This window comes from Vombatus ursinus, unplaced genomic scaffold, assembly GCF_900497805.2.
Source record: "Vombatus ursinus unplaced genomic scaffold, bare-nosed wombat genome assembly UNPS02009062.1, whole genome shotgun sequence".
Lineage (NCBI taxonomy): Eukaryota > Metazoa > Chordata > Mammalia > Diprotodontia > Vombatidae > Vombatus > Vombatus ursinus.
In genome coordinates this window covers 6,059,360-6,071,151 of record NW_020948840.1, presented here as the reverse complement: position 1 = coordinate 6,071,151, position 11,792 = coordinate 6,059,360, and the positions used below count along the sequence as shown (strand labels likewise).

The 11,792-nt window shown below is 42.8% G+C and overlaps 1 protein-coding gene across 2 annotated transcripts in view; it reads left to right on the top strand.

Moving 5' to 3' along the window:
- Positions 1-8,789: 8,789 nt before the first annotated feature.
- PLCG2 (phospholipase C gamma 2) overlaps positions 8,790-11,792 on the top strand; it is a 162,719-nt gene continuing 159,716 nt past the window's right edge. Inside the window, exon 1 of one of the 2 annotated variants that reach the window (XM_027850396.1) lies at positions 8,790-8,982. The gene's annotated coding sequence lies outside the window, so the exon portion shown is untranslated. The remainder of the gene's footprint in view (positions 8,983-11,792) is intronic. The other variant, XM_027850395.1, reaches the window with a different exon arrangement.

Sequence of the window (11,792 nt, the reverse complement as noted above, 5' to 3'; positions counted from 1 at the left end):
AGAAAAGAATCAGTACAAAAAAAGAAAAATCAGTACAGAAAAGAAAAGAGAATCAGTACAGAAAATCAGTACAGAAAAGAGAATCAGTACAGAAAAAAACTGCCTCCTTACCCCCTTAAAAGACTAGCATATATAAAACAGATGTCACTTCAACCACAAATGTGTTTGTCAGTTTTACTGAACTGCTTTTTAAAAATCTCTTTTAAAGATTTTAATTTTATTATTTTTCAATTTACAAAAATCCATTTTCTTTCCCTCCCAACTCCCTTCTACCCCATCGGAAAACCGTAAAAGGAAAATAAACCCTTGTAACAAACATGCATTGTGAAGCAAAACTAATTACCACATTGGCCATGTCTTAGAAAATATGTCTCAATCTGTATCCCGAATCCATCTGACAGGAGTTGGATAGCATGTTTCTTCTCGGGTCCTCTGGAATAGTTGTTAGTTATTGCAATCATCAGAGCTCTTAAATCTTTCAAAATTGTTTGTCTTTACAATGTTGTCATTGGAAAAATGTTTCTATTCATTTCACTCTGCATCACTTCATGTAAGTCTTTCTAGGTTTCTCTGAATCCATCCCTTTTATAATTTCTTACAGGATAATATTATTCTATTACAGTAGTTTTAAACTCTAATAGAAATGAGACCCACTAATCAATAAATAAGGATTTCTGTGGTCAACATATTGACTTAGTTGTAAAATGTAATATTATCTGTCTTTTACTGTTTATTTTGTTAAATATTTCTCAATCACATTTTAATCTGGTTCAGGCAGCACTAAGTGATGTATCTGACACCTCTGTTCTATTACATTTATCATAATTTGTTCAGCTATTCCCTAATTGATCACCTTTAGTTTCCAGTACTCTGCTACTATGAAAAGAGTTTCTATGGATATTTTTGTGTATGAGTCTTTTCCTGCCTAGCAATAGTATCACTAGGTCAAAGGGTTTGTACAGTTTGGGAGGTGTTGTTTGTCCCTTGTTTTCTAAGAGGACCAATGACATCATGAGAGAGATAACTATCTCCTGAATTGGATTTAAGTGAGGCAGAGCTGGGCAAAGTCATCAGCCTCACTCTCTCCTCTGGAGTCACTGAAGTCCAGTGGGAAGGCAAAAATCAAGACACAGTTTAGGAATTCTTTGGTCAGAGTTCCAAATTTGCTTTTTGGAATGGCAACTCAGTGCATCAAGGAGCTTGTTTTCCAATAGCTCTTCTAATATTTGTCATTTTCTGTTTTTGGGTCAACTTTGACAATCAGATGGGTGTAAGATAGAACCTCAGAGCTTCTTTAATTTACATTTCTATCATTATAAGTGATTTGGAGCATTTTTTTTATATGACTATTGATAGCTTGGATTTCTTCCTCTGAATATTGCCTGTTCATTTCCTTTGACCATTTTTCAGTTGGTGAATAGCTTTTATTCTTATAAATTTAAATCAGTTCTCTTAATATCTTAGAAATGAAAAAAATACTAGAGAAAATTACTGGAAAGATTTTGTTAAAATCAGATACCTATTTCCCTTCTAATTTTAAATGCACTGGTTTTGTTTGTGCACTAACTTTAAAATTTTTTATAGTTTGCTTCTGCTTCTCCCCTGTTTCTATCTCTTTCCCTTGCCCAAAGCCAATCAGAGGTTCTTACCGTTGCTTTCTTTCCTTTTTAACCCCTCTTCTTGATCTACCCTCTGTGACTGGAGTTTTTGTGGCTTTTGATTAGTCCCTCCATAAATTGGCCCTACCTATTATTTCCCCTTCTCTCTTTTGCCTCCTGTAGCCCTGTTAAGTGAAATGTATTTCTCTACAGGCTGTGTATATGCACATTCTTCTCTCCTTTGACCAGCCCAGCTGAAATTGAGGTTCAAATGTCACCCACTCTCCCAAGTCCTTTCTCCTTGTTTGTAGAATTGAACTCAGGAAGATGAGTCTTCCTGACTCCAGGCTGGGCACTCTATCCACTGTGCAATCTAGCTGTTCCTGCTATTATACATATTAGGCTCTCCAAAAATGCTGGTAAATTCTTTTACCAAGGTAAAACTGAAACAGTCGTTGATCTCCAGGAATTTCGTGTTCTAGGAATTAGGGGAGGGAGGACAAGTATGTAGACATTAATGCAAAATATACCTGGTCAGTTGGGAGAAGAGTGCACTAACACCTGAGTGGATCAAGAAAGGTCTTTTTGTAGGAAGTGACCCCTGAGCTGAGCCTTGAAGGAAGGTTGGGATTAATTTAATTTTGCGAGTGGTTACCTTCTCAGGATTTTTACTTGGGGAAATTACGTGGAAAAGTCCAAGTTGATCTGACCTTAAGGTCCAAGACTGGCTCAGGGGGCAAAATGAACCTTCCCTTTCTGGATATATTTGGCAAAAATGAAAGCTGAGCTTTGAGCCTTGGGTGATCCAATTTAGACAACTTTTAACACAGGTGTTTAATTAAGATTGCCCAAGAGAAGGTGTATCCAGGTAAATGTAATGTATCGGGGCAGGGAAACTTCAAGTCTTACTGTGATTAGGCTTTAACTGAGTTGATGATGTAGAGGAGTAGGAAAGTGAGAGCTTCGATTGGGCTGGCCAGGGTCATGAGATAGAGTTTGTTTTGGTTTTGCAGTTATCTTATTTTTTTTTTAATGTGAAAATCTGGGCTGTACTTGTATAGGTATGTATCCCAAAGCATTTGCTGTTCCTAGTGCCTGTATGATTCTGTCAACAGAGGCACTGTTTATAATACCAACAGTAGTGACCTTTAGAGTACCTCTGAAGGAGGAAATGGCTGGGGCTGATAGGTAACTTTGTTTACAGACTACACTACCATAAATGGCTACTTATTAAAATATTAGTGACTCAAAACATAGAAAGGACATTGCTGTTTTTATGGTTAGAATTCCTGTATTCTACCCCTATCACATCTCATATTTGGGTCACCTCTGCCCTTTGTTTGTTCAATCATTTGAGTCATGTCCAACTCTCCATTTGAAGTTTTCCTGGCAAAGATACTGGAGTGTTTTGCCATTTCCTTCTCCTGCTCATTTTACAGATGGAGAACTGAGGTAAATAGGGTTGAGTGACTTGCCCAGGGTATCTATAGGCATCCATAGGTTTTTTACTTTTTAGCAGGGTCCTGGCCTAGAAGGGGGGCAGTGGCCAAGGGCCCTCTTTGCCCCTATGTACTTATATCATCAGTCTAGATCTTGGGACCTCAGAGGCCATTTTATAAATAAGGCAACGAAACTCGGGAAGTTCAGCCACAGTTTTAGTGAGATTCAAAGGTAGAATTAGAATCCAGCTCTTTTGACTCCAGGGCTGGTGTTCTTTCTAGAGTACCATGATGACTCCCTTTCTACTGCGCTACATATGCCTCCCAGAGTCTATGAGTCACACTGAATCTCTGGAGTCCAGTCCAGTTTTATGGTACAGATTCCCTCACTTATCTGAAAGAGCAGAGTCCCTGCTTCACATTGGGAAGCAATAGGAGGAACAGCTCTTCCTTGAAGGACTAGGGTTATCCTGCCTTTCCCTCCATGGGATCCCCTCCTTTCAACACAATCCTATTGCAGATACTGGGATCAGGATACATGAAGTGTCTCCAGTCTCCTTGCTGGCCCTACTGCCCAGCTTAAACACAGGCTGTGTTGTAGAAGAGGGAAAGAGGAAGATGATACAGGAGGGAGGTCCAGAGTAGGATATGTAAGGGTACACTTTACTACCTGTTTGCTCATCTTGGCTAAGATCATTAGTCAATGGTGGGATCGTTAGTCTTACTACATTATTAATGTAATGTAGGAAGGTCAATGGCTAATCCGATGGCTAGTCTGGGTTGGGGCATGGATAGATATCTGATCTATGATCTGGTCTATTCCATCTCCAGGGGATTTATGTCTTTGGGGGAATAGAAGGAAGTCTATGGCTAAGCGCTACTCCTCTATTCTCTTGTGTCTAAAAGGGGCTAGATTATATTTATTTCTTCTTCTTCTTCTTCTTCTTCCTATTTAGTCATGTCCAGATCTCTTCATGACTCCTTTTGGGGTTTTCTCGGCAAAGATATTGGAGTGGTTTGCCATTTCCTTCTCCAGCTTATTTCACAGAAGAAGAAACTGAGTCAAACGTGACATGCCCAGGGTCACACAACTAGTAAGTGTCTGAGCCCAGATTTAACTCATGAAGATAAGTCTTCCTGACTTCAGACCCAGCACTCTATCCACTGCACCACCTAGCTGCCTGCCATTTTAAATAATTTGGGCCTATAAAATGAGGGGTTTGAATAGATGACTTCTATGGTACTTTCTAGCTCTAAATTTGTGTGATTAATAATAGCCAATATTTGAATTCACTTTAAGGTTTACAAAGCACTTTACAGACATTACCTCATCTGATTCTTACAACACCGCTGTACCCTGGGTACTAGAGATATAAGGTAAAATGGTAAATATCAATGTTGGGTAAATATCAATGATGGGGTTTGAACCCAAGATACCCATCTCCACTGAAGGACTCTTTCTTCTATACTACACCATCTGCCAAGCTCACATGTTTCTAGCAGCTCGAGGTTTATACTTTCCTCACAATAATCCTGTGATGTTGGAGGTGCATATTACCATCCCCATTTTATAGATGAGGAAACTAAGGTTCAGGAGGAGAAATAAGCTTGCCTAATGTCTCATGACTAGTATAGATTGGAACTGGGATTCAAACCCAGGTCTCTCGACTTCAAGTTTAACACTCCATTATAGCACACTGCCTCCCAGGGACTGCCTTGAGATTTGTTGTTAAAAAAGTGAGACTCAAACTCTAGTCTTAGAATGGGTGACTTCTTTTTGGATGCTGTTACCACTGCCATCAAAGTACAGTAAATATATATGGTTTTGATCTGCCACCAATGTAGATCAGTGACTTGTGTATAAAAGTATTAGAGATTTGGGTCATTAAGAGGTTAAGTAGTTAGATAGCTGGTACTATCCAGAAGCAGGACTTGAACCCAGGGTCAGCCCTGTATCCACTAGGAAATACTGCCTCTCTAAATACATATGTTTTGTGGTGAATAAGTGTGTCCTCAGATGTGTATACTTACTTACTGTGTGACCCTGGGCAAGTCACTTCACCTCTGTTTGCCTTAATCCATTGGAGGAGGAATGGCAAACCACTCTAGTATCTTTGCAAAACAGACAAACAAAACAAACAAAAAACAACCCATGGATGATATTGTTGTGTTATGGTCCACAGGGTCATGAAGAGTTGGGCATGACTGAATGAACAACATATGTGTATATGTATATTCACATGGCTATCAAATCACAGACTCACAGAATCTGAGAGTTGGAAGGAAACTGATTGGCCCTCAGGTACAGCACAAGTGAAAATGGATTTCCACTATCATCCAACAGACAAATGATCATTCGACTGAATGATCCCTTGGAGACCTCTTCAAACAGAAGCTGAAGGAGGATAACTCCCCATCTCTTGAAGTTGACGCTTCCACTTTTGGGTAGATTGTGCCAGACCCTATGCCATAGAATCAGTCAAGACCTTTTATTGTTATTGTCATCTGGGAACTTCTCAAGTGAGAGCACTGCTGTAGTGAATGTAGTTGGGTGCACACAGATAGTCACTTACTTTGCAACTATTAGTCTTAAAAAATTGTCTGAGACATTGAAATGTTAAGTGACTTGCCCAAGGTCATACAGTCAGTTCCTGTCAAAGGGGCCTGAACCTTGGTCTTTTTGATTCCAAATCCAGCTCTCTATTCTTCCTCTTTGAATACCAGGATAATACAATTGTAGATAGAGGACTGGCTTTGACCTTGGGGTCAGGATGACCTGTGTTCCAATCTCATTTCTCACCTAGGACAAGTCACTTAACTTTGTTCTAGTCAGTCCTCTAAGTTGGTGATTTGCAGAATATTTGCTGATTTGAATTGGTAGAGGGAGTTCCTTTATCAGGAGCTCCCTATACTGGACTCCTCCTGTAAAAAAAAAAAATCACAAGAAGCCAGGGTGTCACTTGAAAGAAGACACACCTGAAAGAGATTGATTTCTTGACTGTGTTTTTGGTCACATGCGTACACCTGCTGGGTGAATATCACTCACAAAAGTACACCTCCCTCATTCTCTCAGCTGTCCTTCCCCATTCCCATCCCAGAACTGGCATGGGGCTAGTGTGACTACTCAGAGGCACTGTCTTCTAGCCAGCCGTCTCCTTCAGGGCCCAGCTTAGAATCCAGAGCACTTCAGTTTTTTTATTTTATTTTATTATCCAGCCCCGCTTTCTCTCTAAACCAGCAGATAATCCTCTTCTTCCTATTAGGGGATCATAAGCACAGACTCATAGAATTTTGGGAATTGGACATCTCTCCTTTTTTTTGTGTGTGTTTTTTGTTTTTTGTTTAGGGACAGGCTCTAGTCAAGTCCAAAGTTTAGCTGCTCCTACGCCCTGCGCCTGGCTGTGCTAAGAGACTTTTGAAAGTCTCCAGGCAAATGATCTCTAACTGCTTTGGTCCTCACTCTCTCACCATCCTCACTCCTCCCCGCCCTCCCCCAACTGGGGAGAGGCCCCCAGCCCTGCAGCTGTGACATCCCTCAGGGACTGAAGGAGATATTTCAGAAAGCCCTGGACTCTTCAAAAGATGCCACATAAAGTCAAAATGCAAGAAAAGTTTTTTGTTTAGCATGGTAGTTATAATTTTTGGAATTTCCCAAGGCCCCAGTCAATTCCATGAGGCCTGTGAGGACATGCGTAGAGAAACACCTATAGGAAAGTGAGGGGAGAGAGAAAGGAACTGGGTCTTGGTGTCGCATATGTTTAGAGTTCTCTGACTTTCAGAGGTAAGAGAAGATCACAGCAAGGTTCAAAGTTGGAAAGAGTTATCTAATCTAGTTCAACACTCCCTTCTACAGATGAGGAACACATGTCAAAGAAGGACAGGTTTTTCCCAAGGTTACACAAATAATCATAACTATATCAGCTGACATTTATATATTGCTCTAAGGTTTATAAAAGATCTACTTACATGATCTCATTCATTGGTGCTTCCAATTCCTTGTGAGGGAAGTACTATGCATGTATTATTAACCTTCAATAATGTAATCATCATGGTTATCCATAAGTAGAACAGGCTACCTCCAGAGGTAGTGGGTTCTTCCTTATTGGAGGTTTTCAAGAAGAGCCTGGATAATAATTTGTCAGCTATGCTGTAAGGAAATTTTGTTTTCAAGTGTGTGTTGGGTTAGATGGCTTCTAAATATCCTTCCAATTCTAAAATTCTGTGATTCTGTGATTCAATCCTAATTTTACAGATGAAGAAACTGAAGGGTTAAGGTGTTGTTTCATCCATTTAGACTGGATGGGACCTCCAAAAGACCATCCAGGTCAGCTCCTTCATTTTATAGTTCAGGAAACTTGAGTCCCAGAGGTTGGATGACTTCCTCAAACTCCTACAGGTACTAAGTAGCAGAATTGGGATTTGAATCCAGATGCTGATTCCAAATCTAAAAATTTCCCCGCTGTACTAGACTTGAGCATGGCTACTCAGTTAAGTGTGAAGACAGGGATATTCCTGACTTCAAGTCCAAAGCTGTAGTTACTGTAGTTACAGTTACTAGCTGTAGTAAAAAAAGGGAGAGATTTGAACTGGAATCTTCTGCCTCCAAATCCAGGGCTCTTTATATGGACACCCTGTCTCTTAAGGGATCCACTGAGGAGGGAATTGGCGTAGAGGGTCCTTTCAACTTTGAGATACTTTGACTCCTTGTGAGCTAGCACAATGTTGGGACTACACATGTTGCTGTATTAGACTGAATTTTGGTTACGGAAATAGTACTCTAAATCGTTGAGAGAAGTTGGCTAAGTCACTTTTACTTACCTATGTCTTTATAAAAGATGGAGTTGGCCAATGTCAGGGGTCTACAAATAGAGATATGATAGCACCTATTAAGCTGTAGGAACTGTGCTAAGCAAGGGTTGCAAAGAAAGACAAAACAAAACAAAAAGACAGTCCTTGCTTCCAAGGAGCTCACAGTCTAACGGGAGAGACAACATGCATACAACTATGTATAAATAAACAAGTTACTGGATAAACTGGGGGTGGTCTCAGAGGCAAGGCACTAACATTGAGGACGGGGAAAGGCTTCTTCCAGAAGATGGAACTTGAGCTGAGGCTCAAGAAAGCTAGGGAAATCAGGAGGCAGAGATGAGGAAGGACAGAATTCTAGGCAGTGAAAAACTCAGTCTGTAAGTGAAGCATCGTCTATGAGAAACGGCAAAGAGGCCAGTGTCTCTGCACGGGCAGTTTGTGGGGGGAGTTAAGGTGTAAGAAGACTAGAAAGGCCCGGGTGGGGTGAGGAGGACAGGCTACCAAGGGCTTTGGAGGCCAAACAGGATTTTATATTTGATCCTGGAGGTAATAGGGAGCCACTGGTGTTGTGAAGGGGGAAGATATGGTTAGACCTGAGCCACTGGAGCCCAGGGTCTGTTTTGCGCAAACAGTAGTAACCATAAAAAGGGAACTTTTGGGGGTGGGGGTGGGTGGGTAGGATGCCAAAGAGAACCCAGAGCCTGCGGCTGAGGCTCATTCTGGCTCTGCTTCGCCTCAATTCAAGGATGGTCTGCCCGGAAGCTTCTACAGCAGCCAACACCACCGAGCACCGCGCCCCAGGCTGGAGGAGGGAGGGCGGGTCCCAGGGGAGGCAGGGACAGGGGCCGGGGCAAGGCCGGCCTGCGGGGAGGCGGGTGGGTCACGTGGAGGGGTGAGCTGCGAGCCACACAAGCAGAAGCAGAAGTTCAAATTCTTGAGTGAGGAAGCGGCCGCAGTGGCAGGAGAGCGTCCTGGAGACCGACGGGGAAAGGGGCCGTAGCTGCAGCAACAGCCCGGAGGTGCAGGGGTCCTCGAGGGAGTCCCGGGCGGCAGGCTGGCTGCCCCCCCCCCCCCCCCCGCTCTGTTAATCACCCTGCATACTGCTGCCCGGGGGCAGGGCGTCCTGGCCACAGGTGGTGAGTTTGGCTACTGCCCCTGGGCAGGGGTTGGGTCTAGTAGAAGAGCTGCCCGTCCTGGACGGTGCCAGGAGGGAATGTTATGTATGTACGTAGGCATGTATGTATGTAGGTAGGTAGGTAGACATCCAAGTATGTATGTTTGCGGAGGGGGTGGGTGGCCGCAGAAAGGAACTGACGCCCTCTTCCCCGCCAAGCATCAAAACTGAGTTAGGGGGTGCTGTGCTTTGGGCTGCGCGTCTGGTCCCTACGCCATTCCCCACTCCTAAAGCGTGTGTCTACTTCAGAGAAAGGTTGACTATGGGCTTGCTCGCTCACCCATGCTTCACTGCCTAGACTCGGACAGTTCGAATAGCCTGGACATAGCTGGGTCCTGGGCACCCCCTGGGGGGCAACCACTCCCTCTAGGGGCCGCAGTTTGGGGGAAAAGGGGCATGCCAGCCCCGTTGAGGCGCTACTTGCATTTCGCAAAAGAGGGGAAGGAAGCCGTGCAGCTGTGGGCTGGGTGCTACTGGCCAAGAACACCCAGAGGTGCTCCTCTTTGCCTGTCCCGCTGCGCGGTGCTCCGGAGTGCGGGGGGCGTGAGGGCCAGACAGCTCGGGTCCCTCACCTCTTCTGACTTCCGAGGTCCCTGATTGAGACTCAAGAATCACCTTCCCTTCTCTCCCCCTTCCTTCGTTTAACCCTTAGACTTCCTGCCTTGGAATCTCCCAACCTTCCTCCCCAGGAGTTCGCCCACTCAAGGAGAGCCCTAAACACCTCGATGCGTCTAGAACCTCTTGTGTGGTGATCCCTGCTCTAGCCAGATCTTTGGCTGGCTGCCTTCTTCCTTTTTCTTTCACTTCTCTTTTGATTATTCCAACTCACTTTTCTCACTTTTGTGTGTCCAAATTGTGGTCTTCCCCTTCTTCCAAGCTTGAGTCTGTCTAGGATGCAAGGTTGTGGGTTACCCCCATCCCTCGTAGATAGTGTCTGACATCTCTCTGTACTGAGTCCTCCTCTCCTTCAAGTTACATGGGCACTTATGTATCACAAGGGTATTTTTGCCCAAGTGTCATATGAGTTCTGGAGTATGAAATAATTCAGTTAAACAAATGATATTTGGTGCAATCGGTACTATGTGTGGCACTCGGGAGATACAAAGTTTAGTTGCAAAGTCTAGGACGAGGAGGGAATGGAAAGTACAGCCTGTAGAGTCTGGGGCTGCCTCCTGGAGTAGTTTGAGCAGGAGCTGGTGTGGACAGATCTTCCCACTCTTCTGTGGCTGTGAAGAAGGTAGACCAGAGGACTTGAGTTTCTATACTAAAAAAACACCCCTTCATGACTCTGTCCTGAAATCTCTGTAAAAGTTTTTTTCTCTCTTGATGTTATAAGCAAATGAATAAACACAAAATGGTACAGTTTTACATAGAATCACAAGGTGTAATCAAATTAATGAACAAAGGAGGAAACTACTTTTGCTCGGAGGACTCCTTCAAGTCTGACCAGGTCTGACGATGTCTCTATGTCTCTGCTTGTCACTTGTCAGTGGGGGGAGAGGAGAAGGGAGTAAGCATTTATATCTGGACTACTATGTCTCAGGCACTGTGCTAAGCACTTTTTGTAAATATTATCTCATTTGATCTCTTTTGAAGTGGTGCTATTATTATCCCCATTTTACAGTTGGGGAAAAGGAGGCAGAGGTTAAGTGAGGTGCCCATGAGGTTCGCACAACTAGTAAGTACGTGGAACTAGATTTTGACATAGGCCTTCCTGGCTGTTCACTATGCCACTAGCTGTCTCTAGTCAATATGCATAAAGATTTGGCTCTGCTATTTCCAATTTGCTTCTTTTCCTAGAGTTCTTGCCATATTTCCTTATATGGTTCTTATTCATAATTTTTGATGGCAAAATAATATTCTGTTAAGGCCTCTGGCACTTTGGATGGATGCTCTCTGGTGAAATTATAGGAGGGCACAGACAAGAGTTGCATAGGATGGGGAAGCCATGGATGGGTTGCAATTTGCATCATGGGAGGGAACATCTAAATTGCTGATATCACAGATCATTTTGAGTGTAATGTTTCATTATATCAATATACCATAATTGATTCAGGCTTATTTATTCTTCAAGTTTTAGACAGAGAGGTTGTTAAAAAATTTTTTTCTTGTTATTTCAAATAGAGCAGATCTGACCATTTTTGTACAGCTAGGTCCATTCAATTATTCTTGGGGTGGGGGGAATTCCAAGCAATGGAATTGTTGGGAGTCTTACTGAGTATTGTTCTCCAAAATACAGTTTTCAGTGGGGGTGAGGTGGGAGATCAAGAAATATGTGGAAATAGGTTCTAACACATTAATGCTCAGAGATGTCTAGATTTGGGTTTTAGATTTTAGAAATAGACATTTTCTTTCCCCCGAAGGATTTTATCATTTGACTTGCATAACTATATTCTGGGAAAGGAAAAATACTTCAAAAACAACTTCCAGTATTAAAGGATACGGAGTATTAAACAACTAGAAAATCCCACTGTTTCTTCCATTTATATCCAGGAGAGCTCCTTGTGTTTCATGTCTGTAGGGGTTATTTAGAAGATGAGAGGCAGCAGAGAGTAGTGGAGATACAGCATGGGACTGCAAGTCAGACTTATCTGGATTCTGGCCCCTCCAAAGCTATATGACCTTAAGACATGTAACTCTTCTGCTTTTCAGTTTCCTCATTTACAAAATGAGAATTGTAGAATCATCAATGCAGAGCTGGGAGGGCCAAGAGGTTATCTAGTTCAACCCTGTCATTTTTCAGATGAGAAAACTGAGCCCCAAAGAAGGGAA